The sequence below is a fragment of the Thalassophryne amazonica genome, unplaced genomic scaffold (assembly GCF_902500255.1).
Source record: "Thalassophryne amazonica unplaced genomic scaffold, fThaAma1.1, whole genome shotgun sequence".
Classification (NCBI taxonomy): Eukaryota; Metazoa; Chordata; class Actinopteri; order Batrachoidiformes; family Batrachoididae; genus Thalassophryne; species Thalassophryne amazonica.
This window is the reverse complement of record NW_022986233.1, coordinates 1275955-1297648: the sequence shown is the minus strand read 5'-3', so window position 1 is coordinate 1297648 and position 21694 is coordinate 1275955. Positions and strand designations below refer to the sequence as shown.

Here is a 21694-nt window from a genome sequence, read left to right as displayed (position 1 = left end):
ATGGTTTGCCCTGTTCTTCGCTCCGGTTAAAGCTCTTCTTCGCTCCGGGTTTAGTGCGACTGAGCAAGCCACTCCAACATTTCAAGTGCATCCATATTACAGACTTTACAGTAAACACGTGGAGATAGTAGACGGCTACGGCGTGTACCGACTTCCTATTTTCAAAATAAAAAGGTGGGACGTTCAAACCAGAGATATTGTGTTTAAAGCCATTGAGAAGCTGGTGAGCTAAAATGCTAATATTTACATATAAAAATAAATAAAATAATATGAATAGATTTCAAAGGCAAAAACAAGAGGTGTAGCTCATGCAGCCAGTGGAGCACTATGATTCCACACTGATTTTGAGTCAATTGATCACATGACCTGGAAGCTGCTGAGCTAAAATGCTAACATTTCCATATAAAGATTAATAAAAATGTTCAGCAATTTAAAATGCAAAAACAATAGGTGTTGCAAAAACAACAGGTGACCTTCCAGGACATGTGATGAACTGACTCAAAATCAGTGTTCTGCTGGAGGTTTCTTCCTGTTAAAAGGGAGTTTTTCCTTCCCACTGTCGCCAAGGGGGTCGTTTTGATCGCTGGTGTTTTTCTGTAATTATTGTATGGCTTTGCCTTACAATATAAAGCGCCTTGGGGCAACTGTTTGTTGTGATTTGGCGCTATATAAATAAAATTGATTTGATTTGATTTCTGCTGGGACTGGTTGGGGCTGAGGGGAGAGAATCAGGAAAAAGACATGCTGTGGAAGAGAACAGAGATCAATCACTAATGATTAAATGCAGAGTGGTGCATACAGAGCAAAAAGAGAAAGAAACACTCAGTGCATCATGGGAACCCCCCAGCAGTCTAAGTCTATAGCAGCATAACTAAGGGATGGTTCAGGGTCACCTGATCCAGCCCTAACTATAAGCTTTAGCAAAAAGGAAAGTTTTAAGCCTAATCTTAAAAGTAGAGAGGGTGTCTGTCTCCCTGATCTGAATTGGGAGCTGGTTCCACAGGAGAGGAGCCTGAAAGCTGAAGGCTCTGCCTCCCATTCTACTCTTACAAACCGTAGGAACTACAAGTAAGCCTGCAGTCTGAGAGCGAAGTGCTCTATTGGGGTGATATGGTACTACGAGGTCCCTAAGATAAGATGGGACCTGATTATTCAAAACCTTATAAGTAAGAAGAAGAATTTAAAATTCTATTCTAGAATTAACAGGAAGCCAATGAAGAGAGGCCAATATGGGTGAAATATGCTCTCTCCTTCTAGTCCCCGTCAGTACTCTAGCTGCAGCATTTTGAATTAACTGAAGGCTTTTCAGGGAACTTTTAGGACAACCTGATAATAATGAATTCCAGTAGTCCAGCCTAGAGGAAATAAATGCATGAATTAGTTTTTCAGCATCACTCTGAGACAAGACCTTTCTAATTTTAGAGATATTGCGCAAATGCAAAAAAGCAGTCCTACATATTTGCTTAATATGCGCATTGAAGGACATATCCTGATCAAAAATGACTCCAAGATTTCTCACAGTATTACTAGAGGTCAGGGTAATGCCATCCAGGGTAAGGATCTGGTTAGACACCATGTTTCTAAGATTTGTGGGGCCAAGTACAATAACTTCAGTTTCATCTGAATTTAAAAGCAGGAAATTAGAGGTCATCCATGTCTTTATGTCTGAAAGACATTCCTGCAGTTTAACTAATTGGTGTGTCCCCTCTGGCTTCATGGATAGATAAAGCTGAGTATCATCTGCATAACAATGAAAATTTAAGCAATGCTGTCTAATAATTCTGCCTAAGGGAAGCATGTATAAAGTGAATAAAATTGGTCCTAGCACAGAACCTTGTGGAACTCCATAATTAACCTTAGTCTGTGAAGAAGACTCCCCATTTACATGAACAAATTGTAATCTATTAGATAAATATGATTCAAACCAACGCAGCGCAGTGCCTTTAATACCTATGGCATGCTCTAATCTCTGTAATAAAATTTTATGGTCAACAGTATCAAAAGCAGCACTGAGGTCTAACAGAACAAGCACAGAGATGAGTCCACTGTCCGAGGCCATAAGAAGATCATTTGTAACCTTCACTAATGCTGTTTTTGTACTATGATGAATTCTAAAACCTGACAAACTCTTCAAATAGACCATTCCTCTGCAGATGATCAGTTAGCTGTTTTACAACTACCCTTTCAAGAATTTTTGAGAGAAAAGGAAGGTTGGATATTGGCCTATGATTAGCTAAGATAGCTGGGTCAAGTGATGGCTTTTTAAGTAATGGTTTAATTACTGCCACCTTAAAAGCCTGTGGTACATAGCCAACTAATAAATGTATATGTATATATATGTACAACCCTTGGCAAAAATTATGGAATCACCGGCCTTGGAGGATGTTCATTCAGTTGTTTAATTTTGTAGAAAAAAAAGCAGATCACAGACATGACACAAAACTAGTGTCATTTCAAATGGCAACTTTCTGGCTTCAAGAAACACTATAAGAAATCAGGAAAAAAACTGTGGCAGTCAGTAACGGTTACGTTTTTAGACCAAGCAGAGGGAAAAAAATATGGAATCACTCAATTCGTATATATATATATATATATATATACGTATATATATATATATATGTATATACGTATATATATATATATGTATATACGTATATATATATATACGTATATACGTATATATATATATACGTATATACGTATATATATATATACGTATATATATATATACGTATATACGTATATATATATATACGTATATACGTATATATATATACGTATATACGTATATATATATATATACGTATATATGTATATATATATACGTGTATATATTTTTATTGGCTTTATATAATAATTGTGCAGTGTAGAAATAAACCAAATCTGGCATTTTCAACAATTTGGACTGCAAAAATAGACTATTTGTGTGATCAAGATATCCTACCTTATAGATGATTCTTATTGCACGCTTTTGGAGTATACAGAGGGGATGTAGCAAACTTTTGTAATTGTAGCCCCAGATTTCTATACAGTATGTTAAATAAGGAGAGACTAAAGAACAATACAGTAAATATAATGCATTATGATCCAGAAAATATTTTGCTTTGTACATAATAAAGACATTCTTGGAAACTTTTTTATGTATGTGGCTGATATGAGACTTCCAGCTTAATTTACTATCAATGGTTATCCCTAAAAATTTGATTTCTGACACTTTATCTATTTCGACACCATCTATATTTATTGGTAAATTAGAACTGTCATTATGATTTCCAAAAAACATGACTTTAGTCTTATTTATATTTAGGGATAATTTATTAATATTCAACCAGGTTTTCAGCTTAATTAATTCACTATTTACCACATTAATAAGTTTGCTATAATTATCACAGGATTAGAATATATTGGTGTCATCTGCAAATAACAATAATTTTAATAATTGTGACACATTAAAAATGTCATTTATATAAAGATTAAAAAAATGTGGACCCAGTATGGATCCCTGTAGGACCCCACAAGCGATGCCAAAACATCCAGATTTGAATGCACCCATCTGCACAAACTGGTGTCTCTCCATTAAATAGCTTTGAATCCAGTTCCAAGCCACTCCCCTGATACCATATCTTTCCAGTTTGAGTAGAATTGAGTGATTAAGTGTGTCAAATGCTTTCTTTAAATCAATGAATATTCCAACTATATAGTTTTTACTATCTAAGGTGTTTGTGATCTCTTCTATTGCTTCAATTATTGCAAGTGAAGTTGACCTTCCAGACCTAAACCCATATTGACTTTCGTTAATTATGTTATATTTTTCTATAAAGGATTCTAACCTGTTGTTAAAAAGCTTTTCTAAAATTTTGGAAAATTGTGGGAGTAGAGAGACCGGTCTGTAGTTTGTGAAGATGTGTTTATTTCCATTTTTGTATAGTGGAATAACTTTTGCCATTTTCATTTTGTTCGGGAATGTCCCAGTTTGAAATGACAAGTTACATATATGAGTCAGGGGTTTTGATATGCTTTTAATTATTGTTTTTACTAGCTTCATATCTATGTCATAACAGTCAGTTGATTTTTTATTTTTACATTTATTAACTGTCTATTATTTCGGCTTCACTAACACTGGAGAGAAACATTGTGTTTGGATTGATTTTTATGAGTGACTCCTGCTCCTTGTTACCACCTTCGGGAATTTTTTGTTGTGTGGGCCGCCAGAAGAGGAGGTACTGCTGGCCCACCACCAAAGGGCACCCTGCCTGAAGTGCGGGCTTCAGGCACGAGAGGGCGCTGCCGCCACGGACACAGCCGGGAGTGACAGCTGTCACTCATTAATTCCTGACAGCTGTCACTCATTCTTCATCATCGCACTCCATAAAACCCAGACGTCATCTCCACCTCATCGCCGAGATATCGTACTTCATTGGAGGTAAAACTCTCAGCCGTTGCTTTTGCTTTTGTCTTTTCTGACAAGTGCTTGTTACACAGTGTTTGCAGTCAGTTCCGTAAGTGCTTGCAGCCGGAGGCTGAGTGTGAGAGACGTGGAGAGCTGACGTCTTCGCTCCCCACGCTATTCTGTGATAAGTACTCTCAACTGCTGCACGTACCTGTTTTCTGAGTGAGAGGTGGAGGTGGCATTCCCACCGTTGTTGTTACTGGGTGTGCACACACCTACACTTGACTGTCTTTGTTCTCGCCAGCAGTACCAGATCCGACAGTCGGGGACGGTGATCACCTGGGAATTCGGGACTTGGCGGCTCCAGTATTCACCAGGTTCGGTGGCGGCGGAAATCGTGTGGTTCCGGCTCTTCTCAGGACAGACGTCTTCTATCCTCGAGCCTGCCCACACGTGACCTTTGTTGATTGACTGTAATCTTATTCTGAGATTGTCTGTATGTTCGTTGTGCTCCTTCACAACATTAAATTGTTAATTTTTGGCTCATCTATTGACTGTTCATTTGCGCCCCCTGTTGTGGGTCCGTGTCACTACACTTTCACAACATTTTTGCTGCCAAGTCGGGTCCAGTCTTAACAAAGAAGTTATTAAAACCATTAACTATGTTATTCATATTATAGATGTCCCTGTTCTTATCAATAAAATAATTCGGATAAGAATGACCTCTTACCTTATTTTTGATTATAGTGTTAAGAATTTCCAAGATTCTCTTGGTGTCATTTTTATTATTATTTAATAGATTGGTATAATATAATTTCTTGCTGGCTCTGATTATATTAGTTAGTTTGTTTTTATATAATTTATATCTATGTTCAGATTCTTTTGTCCTTAGTCTAACAAATTGTCTGTATAATGTATTCTTCTTTTTGCAAGCATTTTGTAGACCTTTTGTTAACCATGGACTTTTGGCAGCAGTACTGTTTTTGTTGACTTGGCGTATTGGACAGTTTATCTCATATAATGAACTGAAAATGTCTAGAAATTTATTGAAGGCACAATCCACATCATTCTCCCTGTACACAGTGTGCCAATCTTGTTTTGTTAAGTCATTATTGAGTTGAGCTATTGCTTTTTGGGTTCTTACTCGTTTAAATGCAGAGTATTGGGGTTTTACTTGAAAATTACAATTGGAGTCATACACAGTGAACACAGGAAGATGGTCAGTTATGTCACATATCAATAAGTCACTTATATTTTTAGTTTCTATATTGTTTGTGAAGATGTTATCTATTAGATAGAGTTGCACTGTTCAATGTAATTCTGCTTGGCCTGGTGATAACTGGGTATAAGCTCATGCTGTACATTATGTTTATAAATTCATCAGTTGATGTGTGTCTATTGGGGTTTATTAGATCAATGTTATAATCTCCACATATAAATATTTTTTTTGTTATTTATTGATGAAAACATTTTGTCCACCCAGTTTGTAAATGTAGCCATATTTGAGCCTGGCGCCCTATATAAACAACTTATAATAATGTTTTTCTTGTTTCCATTATAAACTTCTATTGATATACATTTTAACACATCTTTTATTGTTAATGTCATACTTTCTATTACCTTAAATTTTATATTTTTATGCACATATATAGCAACACCTCCACCTCCTTTATTCACTCTGTTGATGTAGTTTAGATTATAACCATCCAACTCAAATTGTATTCCTTTTTGCGCATTGAACCATGTTTCTGAAATTATTATACTAAAGGGTTTTGTAAACTGCTGGATATATTCTTTGATACTGTTAAAGTTTGTGTACATACTTCTGCTGTTAAAATGGATGATTGATAATTTACCTTCTGTTTTAACTGTAATCCTCTTCTGTATAGTAGTTGCAATGAACGGTATCAGTCGAAAAAAACATATTATCAGGGTCTGTTTCGTTTTCCAAATCCATTATCTTATGTTCAGTATACTCAGTTGCTTTTAATTCCTGGTTTATTATCCTCTGTTGTATTATTATTTCATCTCCTGAAGTAGAGATTTTGGGTTTTGATTCAGTGGTTTGTGAAGTAGAACTAGTTTTTTTTTTTGTTTTGTTTTTTTTACTTTTTTATTTCTCCATACATTATTGACTCATATTTCATATTTTTCCAGCTCTTTTATGTCCTTAATAACCAGCACCTTAGCTACTTCAGGAGACCCATTCAGTTTAATGAAGACTTTACAATTCCTGACCCATGTATTCTGAATTTTGTTGGTTTTCCTTAAGTATCTGGCTTTTTTTAGCAATGTCTGCATTTGTTTTTGTTAAGTGATCATTCAAGTAAACATTCGTACCTTTCAGTTTTCTTCCTTGCCTTAACAATGTAACCTTATCTTTTCTGTTGAAAAACCTCATGATAAGCACAGGAGGAGCGCCTTTCTTCGTAGGGAGAGGGTGACGAGCTTCAAGACAGTTTATGTCCAAATCAACGTCCCTGGACGCTGGGAACGCGGCGACCTGCTGTTTCGCAGAGCTCTCCTCCATCTCGCCGGGTTCGAGATCACTGCGTGGGCATATGAGCGGGGTTTAATCTTTAAACCAGTCACAACCACATCGTTAATCCTTGAATATTGCTCCAAGTCCTCAACTGTCTTCTCAAGAGCCTCGATCTTCTTGTCCTTATCCTCTAATAACGCTCGTAGTCGCGACTTCCTCCACTGGCTTGAGTATCTTGTCCTGCTTGTCCTGACACTGACTCAACTGACTCATTCAGTTGTTTAATTTTGTAGAAAAAAAGCAGATCACAGACATGACACAAAACTAAAGTCATTTCAAATGGCAACTTTCTGGCTTTAAGAAACACTATAAGAAATCAGGAAAAAAAAAATTGTGGCAGTCAGTAACGGTTACTTTTTTAGACCAAGCAGAGGGAAAAAAATGGACTCACTCAGTTCTGAGGAAAAAATTATGGAATCACACTGTAAATTTTCATCCCCAAAACTAACATCTGCATCAAATCAGATCTGCTCGTTAGTCTGCATCTAAAAAGGAGTGATCACACCTTGGAGAGCTGTTGCACCAAGTGGACTGACATGAATCATGGCTCCAACACGAGAGATGTCAATTGAAACAACCGGGGAGGGGGTCTGAGACACGCTTTATCCCCTGTTTACAATGGGGTCCTCAGGTCAAAGCAGTTTCAGTCTTTTGTTCATGGTAATGAGTCATTCACGTCATCAGCAGAGTCGTCAAGGGAGCCATCAGGAGAGGGACAGCTGCCCTGTCATTAGGAGGGTGCTAACTAGAGCACAATAGGTGCTAATTAGAGCTATTGTTTAGTCACCAGCCTATAGCTGTCTGCCTCTCGGTAGGAGGGGTCTGGTTAGGTTTAAAACTCCAGCTTTTGTGACTTCTTGATTATTCTTCTCTACAAGAGTCAAGACAGAAGTCAGACCACCAGAGCAAAAATTTTAGCTGAGGAAGCTTCTGCGATTTGAAGCGAAACATCCTTGCGTCAAGCAACCCAGTCCAGTCGAAGATTCAAGCTTCTCTACTATGGAAACCACCTGGACAACTGAGAGCCTACACAGAAACTTGCAAAAAGACACACAGGGTCAATGTCATGGCCTGCAAATAGTCCGGATCTTAATCCAATTGAAAATCTTTGGTGGAAGTTGAAGAAAATGGTCCATGACAAGGCTCCAACCTGCAAAGTTGATCTGGCAACAGCAATCAGAGAAAGTTGGAGCCAGATTGATGAAGAATACTGTTTGTCACTCATTAAGTCCATGCCTCAGAGACTGCACGCTGTTATAAAAGCCAGAGGTGGTGCAACAAAATACTAGTGATGTGTTGGAGCGTTCTTTTGTTTTTCATGATTCCATAATTTTTTCCTCAGAATTGAGTGATTCCATATTTTTTTCCCTCTGCTTGGTCCAAAAACGTAACCGTTGCTGACTGCCACAATTTTTTTCCCTGATTTCTTATAGTGTTTCTTAAAGCCAGAAAGTTGCCATTTGAAATGACTTTAGTTTTGTGTCATGTCTGTGATCTGCTTTTTTTCTACAAAATTAAACTGAATGAACATCCTCTGAGGCCGGTGATTCCATCATTTTTGCCAGGGGTTGTATGATTCAAACCATTTCAATACTGTACCACAAATACCAGCATTTTTAAGTCGGGATAAAAGAACAGAATGATCAACAGTATCAAACGCTGCTGTTAGATCAAGCAGCACCAAAGCAACAGGGCATTTACCATCAACAGACAGGGCGACATCATTGTGCACTTTCAATAGTGCAGACTCTGTGCTGTGTCTTGATCTGAACCCTTATTGAAACTTTTCCAAAACAGAATTACAATCTACAAACCTTTGCAATTGTGTAAAAACAACTTTCTCAAGAACCTTTGAGATAAAAGACAAATTAGACACAGGTCTAAAACCAGATGAAATTGCCGGGTCAAGCTGTGGTTTTTTAAGTAACGGTCTTACTACAGCCTGTTTAAAAGCGTCAGGCACACATCCCGAGCTTAGGGAAGTGTTGATTAAAAACAAAAGGGAAGGACCAACAGTGTTAAACACGTCTTTCAACAGTCTGGTTGGGATGATGTCCAGGGGACAGTTTGTAGTTCGCATACATTTAACAGTGCCTGTAAGGGACGAGAGAGAGACAGGTTCAAAACAGTCAAACACTGCAGTGCCAGAGGCAGCATCAGACAGGTCTGCACTGATGCTGCTGTCGCATAACCCTCTCACAGACTTCACTTTGGCCACAAAAAAACACAAGAAGTCCTCACAGGTAGAAGCAGTAGCGTCCATTAAAGATGATGTGTTGGGACACAAAACAGAGTTAATTGTATTGAACAACACACGAGGACAATGACCACTTGTGGAAATTATATGGGACAGATATTGGGATTTTGCCTCTTTCACAGCTCTCTGATACTGAGTGAGACTATCCCTCAGCATCTCCAGAGATACATGTAGTCTGTCCTTTTTTAATCATTAGTGATCGATCTCTGCTCCCCTCCACAGCATGTCTTTTTCCTGGTTCTCTCCCTCAGCCCCAACCAGTCCCAGCAGAAGACTGCCCCTCCCTGAGCCTGGTTCTGCTGGAGGTTTCTTCCTGTTAAAAGGGAGTTTTTCCTTCCCACTGTAGCCAAGTGCTTGCTCACAGGGGGTCGTTTTGACCGTTGGGGTTTTACATAATTATTGTATGGCCTTGCCTTACAATATAAAGCGCCTTGGGGCAACTGTTTGTTGTGATTTGGCGCTATATAAAAAAAATTGATTGATTGATTGATTATCAGTGATCACTTGCCAGTTTTCTCAGTCTTTGCATTGGAGGGTTGTTGTATGTATCGAAGCAATATCAAATTCATGAGTAGAAAAGTAACACCTGAAACAATTGATAATTTAAGGGAGGATTTATCAAGTCAGAATTGGTCAGATGTTTTTGGTGATGATGTTGACAGGTCATATGATGCTTTCAATTCCATTTTTTCCAGTTTGTATAATAAACATTGTCCATTTGTTGACAAAATATATAGAAATCAATATAGCAACAAACCATGGATAACTAAGGGACTTCAGAGGGCATGTAAAAAGAAAAACGTACTATATAAACAATTCATAAAACTACGAACTAAGGAAGCTGAAAGTAAGTATAAAACATATAAGAATAAGTTAATCAATATCATGAGACTCAGTAAAAAAATATATTATGAGTTACTTGTCAAAAATAGAAATAAAATCAAAAACACATGGAACATATTAAATGAACTAGTAAAAAAGAATAGAGTAACTAGAGATTATCCTTCATTTTTTCAGAGTAACAACTACATCACGATTGATAACGACGAGTCTATTGCTGAACACTTTAATGAATACTTCGTTAATGTGGGTAAAAATCTTGCCAGTAAAATTGACTCATCAACTAATAACTTCTGGGTAAATAATTCAACGTTTAACAAATCTGTTTCAATGTTCATTGGTGGTACTCATGAAAGGGAAATACTTGATCTGGTTCATGGTTCAAAAAGTAAGAAATCGACTGATTTTAATAATTTGGATATGGCTTTATTAAAAAAAGTTATTGATTGTATAGTAAAACCGTTCAATTATATTTGCAATATGTCACTAAGTACTGGTAAATTTCCTTCTCAAATGAAAATAGCCAAAGTAATTCCTCTGTTTAAAACTGGTGACAAACACACATTTTCTAACTATAGACCTATATCACTCCTGCCACAATTTTCCAAAATTTTGGAAAAAATATTTGCTAAAAGATTAAATGATTATTTACTGAAGCATAACATCATTTGTGAAGAACAGTATGGATTCAGAAGGTCTCGAACTACATCACATGCTTTGATGGACTTTGTGGAAAGTATAGCAACTGCAATTGACAATAAACAATACACAATAGGTGTTTTTTTTTTTTTTTTGATTTACAGAAAGCGTTTGACACAATTAACCATGGAATACTATTAATTAAACTGCAGAAATATGGAATCAGAGGTCTGGCATATGAATGGATAGCTAGTTATTTACAAGGCAGATTTCAGTATGTTCAATAATACAAATTCTGAACTCAGGGATGTCACATGTGGGGTGCCGCAGGGCTCAGTGCTGGGTCCTTTGTTGTTTATAATCTATATAAATGATATAAGTTGGGTGTCGAGTTCACTGAGATGTATCCTTTTTGTGGATGATACAACTGTGTTCTGTAGCGGTGAAAATCTTGAACAGCTTCTGGACATAGTGGAGAAAGAATTGGAAAAATTTAAGGTTTGGTTTGACGCTAATAAGTTGTCACTCAACCTTGGGAAAACTAAATGTATTATATTTGGAAATAAACAGGCACCCAAATGTAAAAATTTAACTATAAACAATAAGGAAATTGAGTTAGTAACAGAGAATAAATTTTTAGGTGTTATAATTGATAATAAACTTAGCTGGAAACCACATATAAATTATGTGAAATCAAAATTGTCAAAAACTATAGCCATTTTGTATAAAGCCAAAGACCTACTGCCGCAAGAAGGGTTACTTACTTTATATCATTCTCTGATGATACCATATATGACATATTGTGTTGAGTCATGGGGAAACACTTACAAATACCAATCCAATATTCCTTTTGCAAAAACGAGCCATACGAATCATCTGCAATAAACAATATCATGAACCAACTCATTCTCTATTTGTGTCTTTAAATTTATTAAAATTCATAGATTTGGTCGATTACATTACAATTCAAACTTTATTTCGAGCGAAAAACCAAGCCTTACCGAGCCATGTCCAGAGTCTGTTCCGATCGAGGGAATCCAGATATGGTTTAAGAGGTTGTGCAATTTTTATGAAACCACCAGTAAGAATAAATGTAAAGGGTTTTTGTGTGTCTGTGGTTGGGGTGAGGAAATGGAACAAATGTTCAACAGAGGTTAGAATGAGTAGTACCTTAGTAAGATTTAAGAAACTGCTCAAAAAGAACATTATGTCTAAGTATCATAAAGAAGCAAATATTAATATTTAGATATACCTTAGTATACACTAGTAGAGTTCTACTTTCAAATTGGAATATATTATAGAAGACATACCTTACTGAATTTTCATGAAACAAACATCCCCATATCCCAAAATAAAACCAATTAAAAGCACAAAACAATTAAGTACAAAAAGAAAAAAATAATGAAGGATTAAAAACTATAAAATTAATTACAGGAAATAGAAAATATATGTTTTAAGTTATCTTAAAGTCACATTTCAAATGCCATCAGACAGCCTGTTGCACAAGATACGAGCATGGCAAGAAAAGGCTCTGAAGCCTGCTGACTTCTTTTTCACCCTTGAGACACAGAGTAAGTCTGTGTCCAAGGACATGAGGAGGCACATAAGGCTCAACAAGTTCAGCAAGATAGTTGAGTTCATGACGTTTAGAGCCTTAGAGCAACAAAACCTTGATACTCTTCACGTCACATGGACCCAGTGAAGGGAAACCAGAATTGCTGTGATCAAACCTCCTGCTTTTCATCAAACCTTGAGCAGCAGTATTCAGAACCATCTGTAGACATGCTGTACTATTTTGTGGCAATCCAGAAAATAAAACATTTACAATAGTCAGTTGTGAAAGACAAAGACGTGAATTAAAATTTGTGAAATTTAAAACAAATCCTGATGCACTTTTCCACTTTCTCAGTTCCATCAGGTCAATAACTTACTGTCATCAGGTCAAACTCACCACTCTGATACTTTATTTTAATGAGTGTTGTTCTGACATTTATTGTTAATATGTTTCTTTACAGACATGCAGCCGTTGTTGGTGATTAAAGAAGAAACTCTCCCTGAACACCAGGAATGGAATCTGAATGTTGACCAGGAGGACATTAAAGAAGAGAAGCTGTGGATAAGTCAGCAGGGAGAGCAGCTTCAGCAGCTGGAGGAGGCAGATCTCACCAAGTTTGGTTTCACTGCCGTCCCTGTGAAGAGTGAAAATGATGATGAAAAACCAGAGTCATCACAGCTTCATCAAAGCCCAAGTGATGAGAGCACAGAGGCTGAGCCTGTAGCCAGCAGCTCATCTGTACACAGAACACTGACAGCAGAAGCTGATGGAGAGAACGATGGAGGACCACAACCAGCTAGCAACTCAGGTCCAAACAGTCATTTACAACCAGATACCAGTGGCAGGACTTCAGACACTTCTGGAACTGAGACTGATGACAGTGATGACTGGAAACAGACCACAGAACTTCAGTCAAGTTTTAACTGTCAAAAAAATACCAATAGTGTTCATTCAGGCAACACTGATGAGAAACAGTTTAAAGGCTCTAAATATGGAAAAGTATCTGGTTACATAAACAGTTATTCAGGGAAACAAAAGGAGATGCAAGCAAGCAGAAAACCATTTAGCTGTTCTGATCAAAGTAAAAGACAGAAACAGAAGGGCACTCAGAACAAACACATTAGAATTCAGACAGAACAAAAACTATTTGACTGTTCTAAGTGTGATCAAAGATTTGGACGAAAGAGCTACCTCAACACACACATGATAATTCATACAGGACAAAAACCATTTGTCTGTTCTCAGTGTGGTAAAAAATTTGGACTAAAAAGCCGCCTGAACACACACATGATAATTCATACAGGACAAAAACCATTTGTTTGTTCTGAGTGTGGTCAAAAATTTGGACGAAAGGGTGCTCTGAACAGACACATGATAATTCATACGGGGCAAAAACCATTTGTCTGTTCTGAGTGCGGTCAAAGATTTGGACGAAAGGGCACTCTGAACACACACATGATAATTCATACAGGGCAAAAAGCATTTGTCTGTTCTGAATGTGGTCAAAGATTTGGACGAAAGAGCTACCTGAACAGACACATGATAATTCATACTGGACAAAAGCCATTTGGCTGTTCTGAGTGTGGTCAAAGATTTGGACTCAAGTGCAACCTGAACAAACACATGGTCATTCATACAGGGCAAAATGCATTTATCTGTTCTGAGTGTGGTCAAAGATTTGGAAGAAGCAGCTTCCTGGACAGACACATGGTCATTCATACGGGACAAAAGCCATATGGCTGTTCTGAATGTGGTCGGAGATTTAAACATAAGGGCAGTCTGAACAGACACATGATAATTCATGGGTGATTCTTTAACTACGGGCACTATTGGCCTTGTAAATGTAATTTCCACCACACCATTGCCTTACAATATAAAGCGCCTTGGGGCAACTGTTTGTTGTGATTTGGCGCTATATACATGTGCTCTGATGTTACTGTTTATCTCCATAGAAACTACCCACACAACCTTTCATACAAACTTTTTAAAGGGACATTATTGTTGTGGTGGAAATTACGGCAATAGTGTGGGACAACTACATTTCCTTTAAAAAAAATCACAACAGTTGTATGACATTGAATACCCCAATTATGTTTTGATTATTTTACTGATATTTTATTCAGAGATATTTTAAAACATTAGAAAAAACGTTTGTTTACTATTCATTTTTATCATTGAAGATCATAAGTCTGGGTGTGGGACAAGCACAAAACGGCAATATTTGCATATAATGATGCTGAAAAAAGGTGAAAAAGTCATCATAGACTACTAGGACAAATTTCTTAAAACACTTTCTTTGTAAAGATAACTATAAAAGTGTGAAATTTCCCCTTTTTTCTTTTTTCATAAAATATGATCAAGGGACATAAAAGTGCCCGTAGTCTAAGAATCACCCTCATACAGGACCAACTCCAACCCACCCACCAGGTGGGTGGGTTGGAGTTTCTACTGGACATTTGCCTCAAATGTCCTCGGTCCCACTGTGAAGAGGGTTTGCGGGGAGAGATCTCTGTATGAGGACGTTTCAATGAAAACGAACCCTAGCTAAAAACTCCACAAAGCAAATATGGAAAAGTCGAAAAATGGCAAATTGTACTGGCCGGATGTCTCCCAGGATAAAAAGGTCCCCAAATCACGCCTAGGCACCAGGGTGTGTGAGGAAAGTAATGGTGCAACTTCTCTCAGTGCTGCAGGGAATGATCTCCCCTGCGAGAGCACTCAACTGGATAACCCATCAGATCAGCATAGCCCTGATCCTGGACTCCAGCAGCAACAGCCTCAAAGGCCAAAAAGAAATCTACGAAAATACACCACTGTCACTTGGACCATTGAAGAGAAGAAAACAATCTTCTACTGCTTCGCTTACTTAAGACATGAGAAGTGGGGCAGGAGAAAAAAGGCAGTATTTGAGGAGAGGATAAAGAAGCGAATTGACCAAATCAGGAACAAAGACACGAAAATAAATGCATATCAGATAAACAAGCAGTGGGCAGAAAACCCAAGGCTAGTGTACAGGAACAGGGCAAAGGGCGCAATAGAAGTGCAACAGCCACCCGGGAGAGAAGTTGAAAGATTGTGGAGATCACTTTTTGAAGACCCAAAACAATAATACCAGGAGACAGAGTGGATAGACGTAATTAAAGAGAAAAACAAAGACAAATGGCAAATGAAGAATGGAAAAGAAAGAAAATTTATGAATCCAGTAACTTCAAGGCACCTGGCATTGATAATATGTTTGAAAAGATAGACAAACATTGCACCGCCACTATGCAGTGGCTTTCACCAAAATACTGAATGGAGAAGAGGACACACCAGACTGGCTAACTATTGGAAATAAACACCTACTACCAAAGACAAAGAGAACACAGCTACCCAACAAGTACAGACCCATCTGCTGCCTAACAACAACATAACCCTCACCACGGAAAGTACCTTTTTGGAGTTGCACTCAAATCTCGTTGCAATGCAAATTACAATGACAGTAAAGGCGATTCAAATTCATATAAATGGCTGGCAGGAATTATAGCCAATGAAATTTAAAAATGAAATTTTCTGAAAATATTTTGACACTGGTGGCAACCTGATAAATGAACAGAAAGGTTGCATGAGGAAAAGATTAGAAACTAAAGACCATTTATTGATGAATAAAGCTAACCTGAAGGACTATTAAAAAAAAGAAAAAGTCAGAGAAACCTTAACACAGCTTGGCGTGATTACAAAAAGGCATTTGACAGTGTACCACACACAGTGTGGTGTGAGATCTTTCCTGAGGATATGAATAAACAAGTGGAACATTGTCATCACGCTAAACCACACAGATAGACAAATAATCCCAAATGTATAAATACGGCAGGGTTCTAGCCACGGTGGGCGGTGCTGGGCGGCCCCGCCCACTATTGCAAGTTTCCTCTCGGCTCTCGGGTTCAAATTGGCTGTGCCACCCAGCACAGAATTTCTGAAAAATGAAGTGAAATGTTGCTGAAAATGTACCAATTCTATCGTATTTCAAGCTTATAGAGTCATACTTGTAGTTTTGCCATTTAAAACCAATAATTAAAGTAATAAATATATTTCTCAATTTCTTCAAATTGCAAACAGCAGAGAGTCAACGCGTTTGGTGGCCACAGTGCATTAAATAATGCAGAGGTTCTTCTGTGTCTGTATCTGATGATACATTCAGAAATTTACAGGTTTTTAAGTTTTTGTGTTTCCAAAAAGCTCAGAGTTTGAAAAACAGCAGTGAGAGAGAGAGAGAGAGAGAAACTGGTTCACAAAAATTTTTCATTTAAAAGAGCAGGTTTGACAAATCTGTCCAAGTTCAGCTCTTGTTCAAACAAGGCAAGTAGATGTTATATTGTTTAATGCAATACTACTCAGAAATGTTGAACCCCCCCAGGATGACAGAACTGACTGCTTCACTGGATTAAAAACTACTGTGTTATTTTTGAAGAAGAGAGTAAATGCTATGTCCATTAAATATTAATGTGCTTTTAAAATTTTCAACATGATTTAATTTATTAACTTCGACTTTGACAGAAACATTCAAAAAATAACTTTGATCTTACAAATATTACAACATAAATATAATTTTTTGTTTATTATTCTCACTTTCAATGCTTCTAAATGCTTCCACAGTGATTTCCTTCAACTGGGCTCAGAACCAGTTCTCGCCATTTTGGTGCCATTGGATTTGCTGTGGCGACCCGTACGCAAACAAGAGAACAACCAAATGGCCTTACTTTTTTAGGCAAGATTATCATTTAGATTGTAGATTGATGAGCTATATATGACAGATATTAAATGTTTAATTGTTGATCAAACACACCCACACACAAACAAACACACACACATTAAAATAACATAACAATGAAAAACAAATAAATAAAATAACATAAATAAAACCAGAATTCATTTTCAGATTTTGTGCAAATATTTTGAGACTCCTGACGGCTCCTACAATATCAATCAATCAATCAACATTTATTTATAAAGCGCTTTACAGCACCGACTGGTGTCCAAAGTGCTTAACATTAAAAACACAAATTTACAAAATAAAACACATATAAAATAAAATTTTAAAACAACACATAAAAAAAGAACATAAAAATAACAGAACACGTCACCTCCCCACTAAGTGTTAAAAGCCAGTTTAAATAAGTCTTTAACTTAGATTTAAAAAGTGCTAGGTCAGGAATAGTACGTAACTCAAGAGGTAGCTCATTCCACAGTCTGGGGCCAGCTACCGCGAAAGCATGATCACCCCAGCGTTTATATCTTGACCTTGGAACATCTAAGTAAAGCTGGCCAGACGCCCTTAACGTCCTACTGTAGGTGCGCAAAGTTAAAATTTCAGACAAGTAGGGAGGTGCAAGGCCATAAATAGCTTTAAAAGCAAACATTAAAATTTTAAAATCAATTCTAAAACGAACTGGAAGCCAGTGGAGTGAGTACAGGATGGGCGCAATATGCTCACGTCTAGAAGTGTTTGTCAAAAGACGAGCAGCAGCATTCTGCACCAACTGGAGACGCGCAAGAGACGACTGATTAATGCCCGCATAAAGTGCATTACAATAATCAAGTCTGGAGCTGATGAAAGCATGAATATCAATAATAAAAAGGTGCTGTGTTCAAACAATACAACACAGTGCAAAATAACAAAAAGGCCAGTGTGAATGTATAATTTCTCCACCTAGTCCTGGGTCTTCCCCGGGGTCTCCTCAGCTGGACGTGCCTGGAACACCTCCCTAAGGAGGCGCCCAGGGGGCATCCTTACCAGATGTCTGAACCACCTCAGCTGGCTCCTTTCAGCGTGAAGGAGCAGCGACTCTACTCCGAGCTCCTCGTGAGTCACTGATCTTCTCACCGTATCTCTAAGAGAGACTCCAGCCACCCTCCTGAGGAAACACATTTCAGCCCATATAGAGGGATTTACCCTCAATATGTATTTAATAATTTATAGTCCTTTTTAAAATAATACACCACATACTTGTATGAAGCTACTGCGGCTTTTGGCAAAATTACTTTTTTAAATATTACAAATAGTCAGCCAATGATAATAATATATTCAGCTGCTCCATTCACAGTCATTTTTGCAGAGTAAAATTTACTTTGCTGGAATAACACTTGGGCATTATTTCATCATAAAAGACAGAGGAAGCGATCAGAGCGCCGTGACTACATGAGCTGCTAGCTGCTGCGTTCACTGCGCGTCAATCATTTCAAAGAGTCACAGAGTGTCGCCTGGTTTCTGCTTAAAACGGCCTTGTTTCTGCTTCAAACTGACTTGACAATGATTTAAGAGGTTTTACTTTGTCATCTGATGGTTAACAATCACATTAATCCATTTGATGGCTTTGGGTGAAGAGACTGAGCTCTGAAATGACAGTGGAGGCAGAGCGGACCAATTTTTACGAGGGACCGTTGGTCTGCGACATCTGACGAGCTGATTTCACTCCTTAAGAGAGTGTATGTTACTCTGGGACTGGGACCAAATGTCTCGACAGAGTATATTTTACTCAGCAAACTCTGCTGTGTTGTTTTCACTTGGGGTCGACACAGCAGATCCAAAGTGGATCTGCATGCTGATTTGGCACAATTTTTATGCTGAGACCCTTTGTAACACAAATGTGGTAGGGATGGGGTTTGAACCAGGAATCTTCTCCACTGAAACCATCCACACTAACCACTTGGCCACCACCGCTGCATCATAATAATAACAATAATAATATTATTTAATAACTATCTTATTTTTTTCATTTTCATTATTAGAATATTATTATTACTACATACAAAAAATGTATTTAAAATTGCTGCAAAAGTGGACCTTTAAAGGGTTTGGGGGGAGCAGCTCCGCCCCCTGCGGCTCCGCCCCCTGCGGCTCCGCCCCTCCAGAGGCCTGCAGAGTTTGTGTGCAGCTGCAGAGTTCTCTGTCTGTTCTTATGGACTCCGTGCTCACAAACAGTGACACAGATCATCTTAAACAGATTTGTTGTGTATTTAAAGTGAAGCAGTGTGTTTGTGTGTTTTGTTAAACACACAGCGCTGTGTGTCAACCCCCTGAAGAGAAAGGACACACACTTTTTAAAAATTTGAATCAACTGACTGATCAAAAAACTCCTTTATCAGACGGATTCTTACTGGATTTGATCAGAACTTTCATCTATTCATCATCAGGGTGGATTTATCAAAGCAGCTTTTGTGGAAAAGCGTCACACACTGCGGTCTGGCTGCGGTCACAACCTGCACGTGCACTGTCAGGAAAGATCAGAAACTCACAACCACACAAAGAAATAAAGGATTTGACCACTTTAGAAAGAAAACTTGGACTCGTCTGATTCTGGTAAAGTTCTAAAGGATCTGTGGTGTCCAAAGGTCAGAGTTCACGCTGACGCCGTCCTGACACCAAATCACCAAGGCTGGACACAAGATAGAACATTTACTGCATCCACAGGACACAATGTCCACAAGACACATGGAGACACGTTCAAAAATCAATTTTTAGAATAAAATAACGACTTTTAGAATGTTTTTTTGTTTTGTTTTGTTACTGAACCACATTTGTGTTTGACTGTGTGTTTAAAAAGAAAACACACTTATTAAATTACACATGCGAGTAGTCAATACATAAGTTTGTTTGTTTATTCATTTCAAGCAGGTTAATACAAAAGAAAAATTATATATATATATATATATATCCAGTACATATGCAATAAATTTATCATTTAGCTCGAAAAGGAGTGGGAAGAAGAAAACTTAATAAATCCCACCCCATCATTCATTTTAACACAAAATAAATAATCACAATGACTTCCTTGTCAGTTCAACTGAAAACAAAAATAATAATAATAAAAAAAACATAACAGCAATTTATACATATTCAAGGTTTTTGTTTGCAACAAAGAGGTAGATACCAGAAATGGTAAGGACAAAAATACCAAAATGGTAACAACAAGATAAAGCACACACCAACAATGGTAAGAAATGCACAGGTAGAGTATATCACATACCAACAATGGTAAAAAATTGTAAGGTACAGCACAACACTGATAAAGAACAGTACATTCAATTCCATTCTCTCTGTATACAGACCAAACCGCATCTTTATATAAGGACTTGAATTTGTGAATGTTTCAGCAGATCTTTTGCTGTAAATCCAGAGCATTCCACAATTTCACCCCACAAACTGTCACACAAAAACTTTTTTGAATAGTTCTAACATTAGACAGAACAAAATCTCCATAGCCTCTTAAATTATGAATGTTCTCTTTAAGAGCAAAACATTTTTGCAAGTTGTTCGGTAGTTGATTATTAAAAGCTTTAAAGATTAGTGTATATTTTACAAGGTCATACAATTTAATAACTTGGACTGAATAAAGAGAACATGAGTATGTTCTAAGGAGCCAACTTGTGAATGATTCGCACTGCCCTTTTTTGCAGTAAAAATAATGGATTTAATGAGCATTTGAAATTGTTGCCCCATACTTCAATGCAGTATGTAAAGTAGGGGAGCACAAAGGAACAGTATAACATACACAGTACGTCATGATCAAGATATTGTTTAACTTTATTTATAATTGAGAGGCTCTTGGCAATTTTGTTTTTTATATGCCTGATGTGAACTTTCCATGATAATTTACTATCCATAATTACACCTAGGAATTTATTCTCAAATACGTTTTCAATTTGTACACCATTAATAATAGCTTTAAAGTATGGATTGCTTTTGTGATTACCAAAAGTCATTACTTTTGTTTTGTTTAGATTTAAAATTCATTTGTTTGTATCCATCCATTTTTTTAGTTTATTCATTTCCACATTCACCATATCCATAAGCTCAATATAATCTGAGCTACTATAAAAAATATTGGTGTCATCAGCAGAGAATTATTTTTAATGACTTTGATACATTAAATATATCATTTATGTACAGATTGAACAGGTTTGGACCTAATACTGACCCCTGGGGGACACCACAGGTAATGCTAAGAAGTTCAGATGAATAGTCACCCATCTTCACAAACTGTACTCTTCCAGTCAGGTAGTTTCTGATCCAGTTCTCAGCTAATCCTCTGATCCCGTAATTCTCTAATTTGCTTATTAAAATAGAGTGATTGATTGTGTCAAATGCTTTTTAAAAATTAATAAAGATACCAACATCAAGCTTATTTTGTTCCAGTGCATTTGTTATGCCTTCTACTGTGTCAACTATTGCCATAGAGGTGGTTCTATTTGAACTAAAGCCATACTGGCTTTCATTTATTAATTGATGTTTGTTGATGAAGCTTACAAGTCTAGCGGAGAATAATTTTTCCATAATTTTTGAGAACTGAGGCAGCAATGAGATTGGTCTGTAATTGGTGAAACTGTGTTTATTCCCACTTTTGAATAATGGTAATACTTTTGCTATTTTCATTTTAATAGGGAAACAATCAGACTGGAATGACAAGTTGCAAACATGGGTGAAAGGAGTTA

General features: G+C 37.2%; 1 long non-coding RNA gene across 1 annotated transcript; it reads left to right on the top strand.

Moving 5' to 3' along the window:
* Positions 1 to 271: 271 nt before the first annotated feature.
* LOC117505640 lies at positions 272 to 20993 on the top strand. The gene is made up of 4 exons (XR_004559194.1): positions 272 to 420; positions 7777 to 7781; positions 11420 to 11423; positions 20984 to 20993. It is a non-coding gene; the product is annotated as an uncharacterized LOC117505640 (long non-coding RNA).
* The last annotated feature ends 701 nt before the right edge of the window (positions 20994 to 21694 follow it).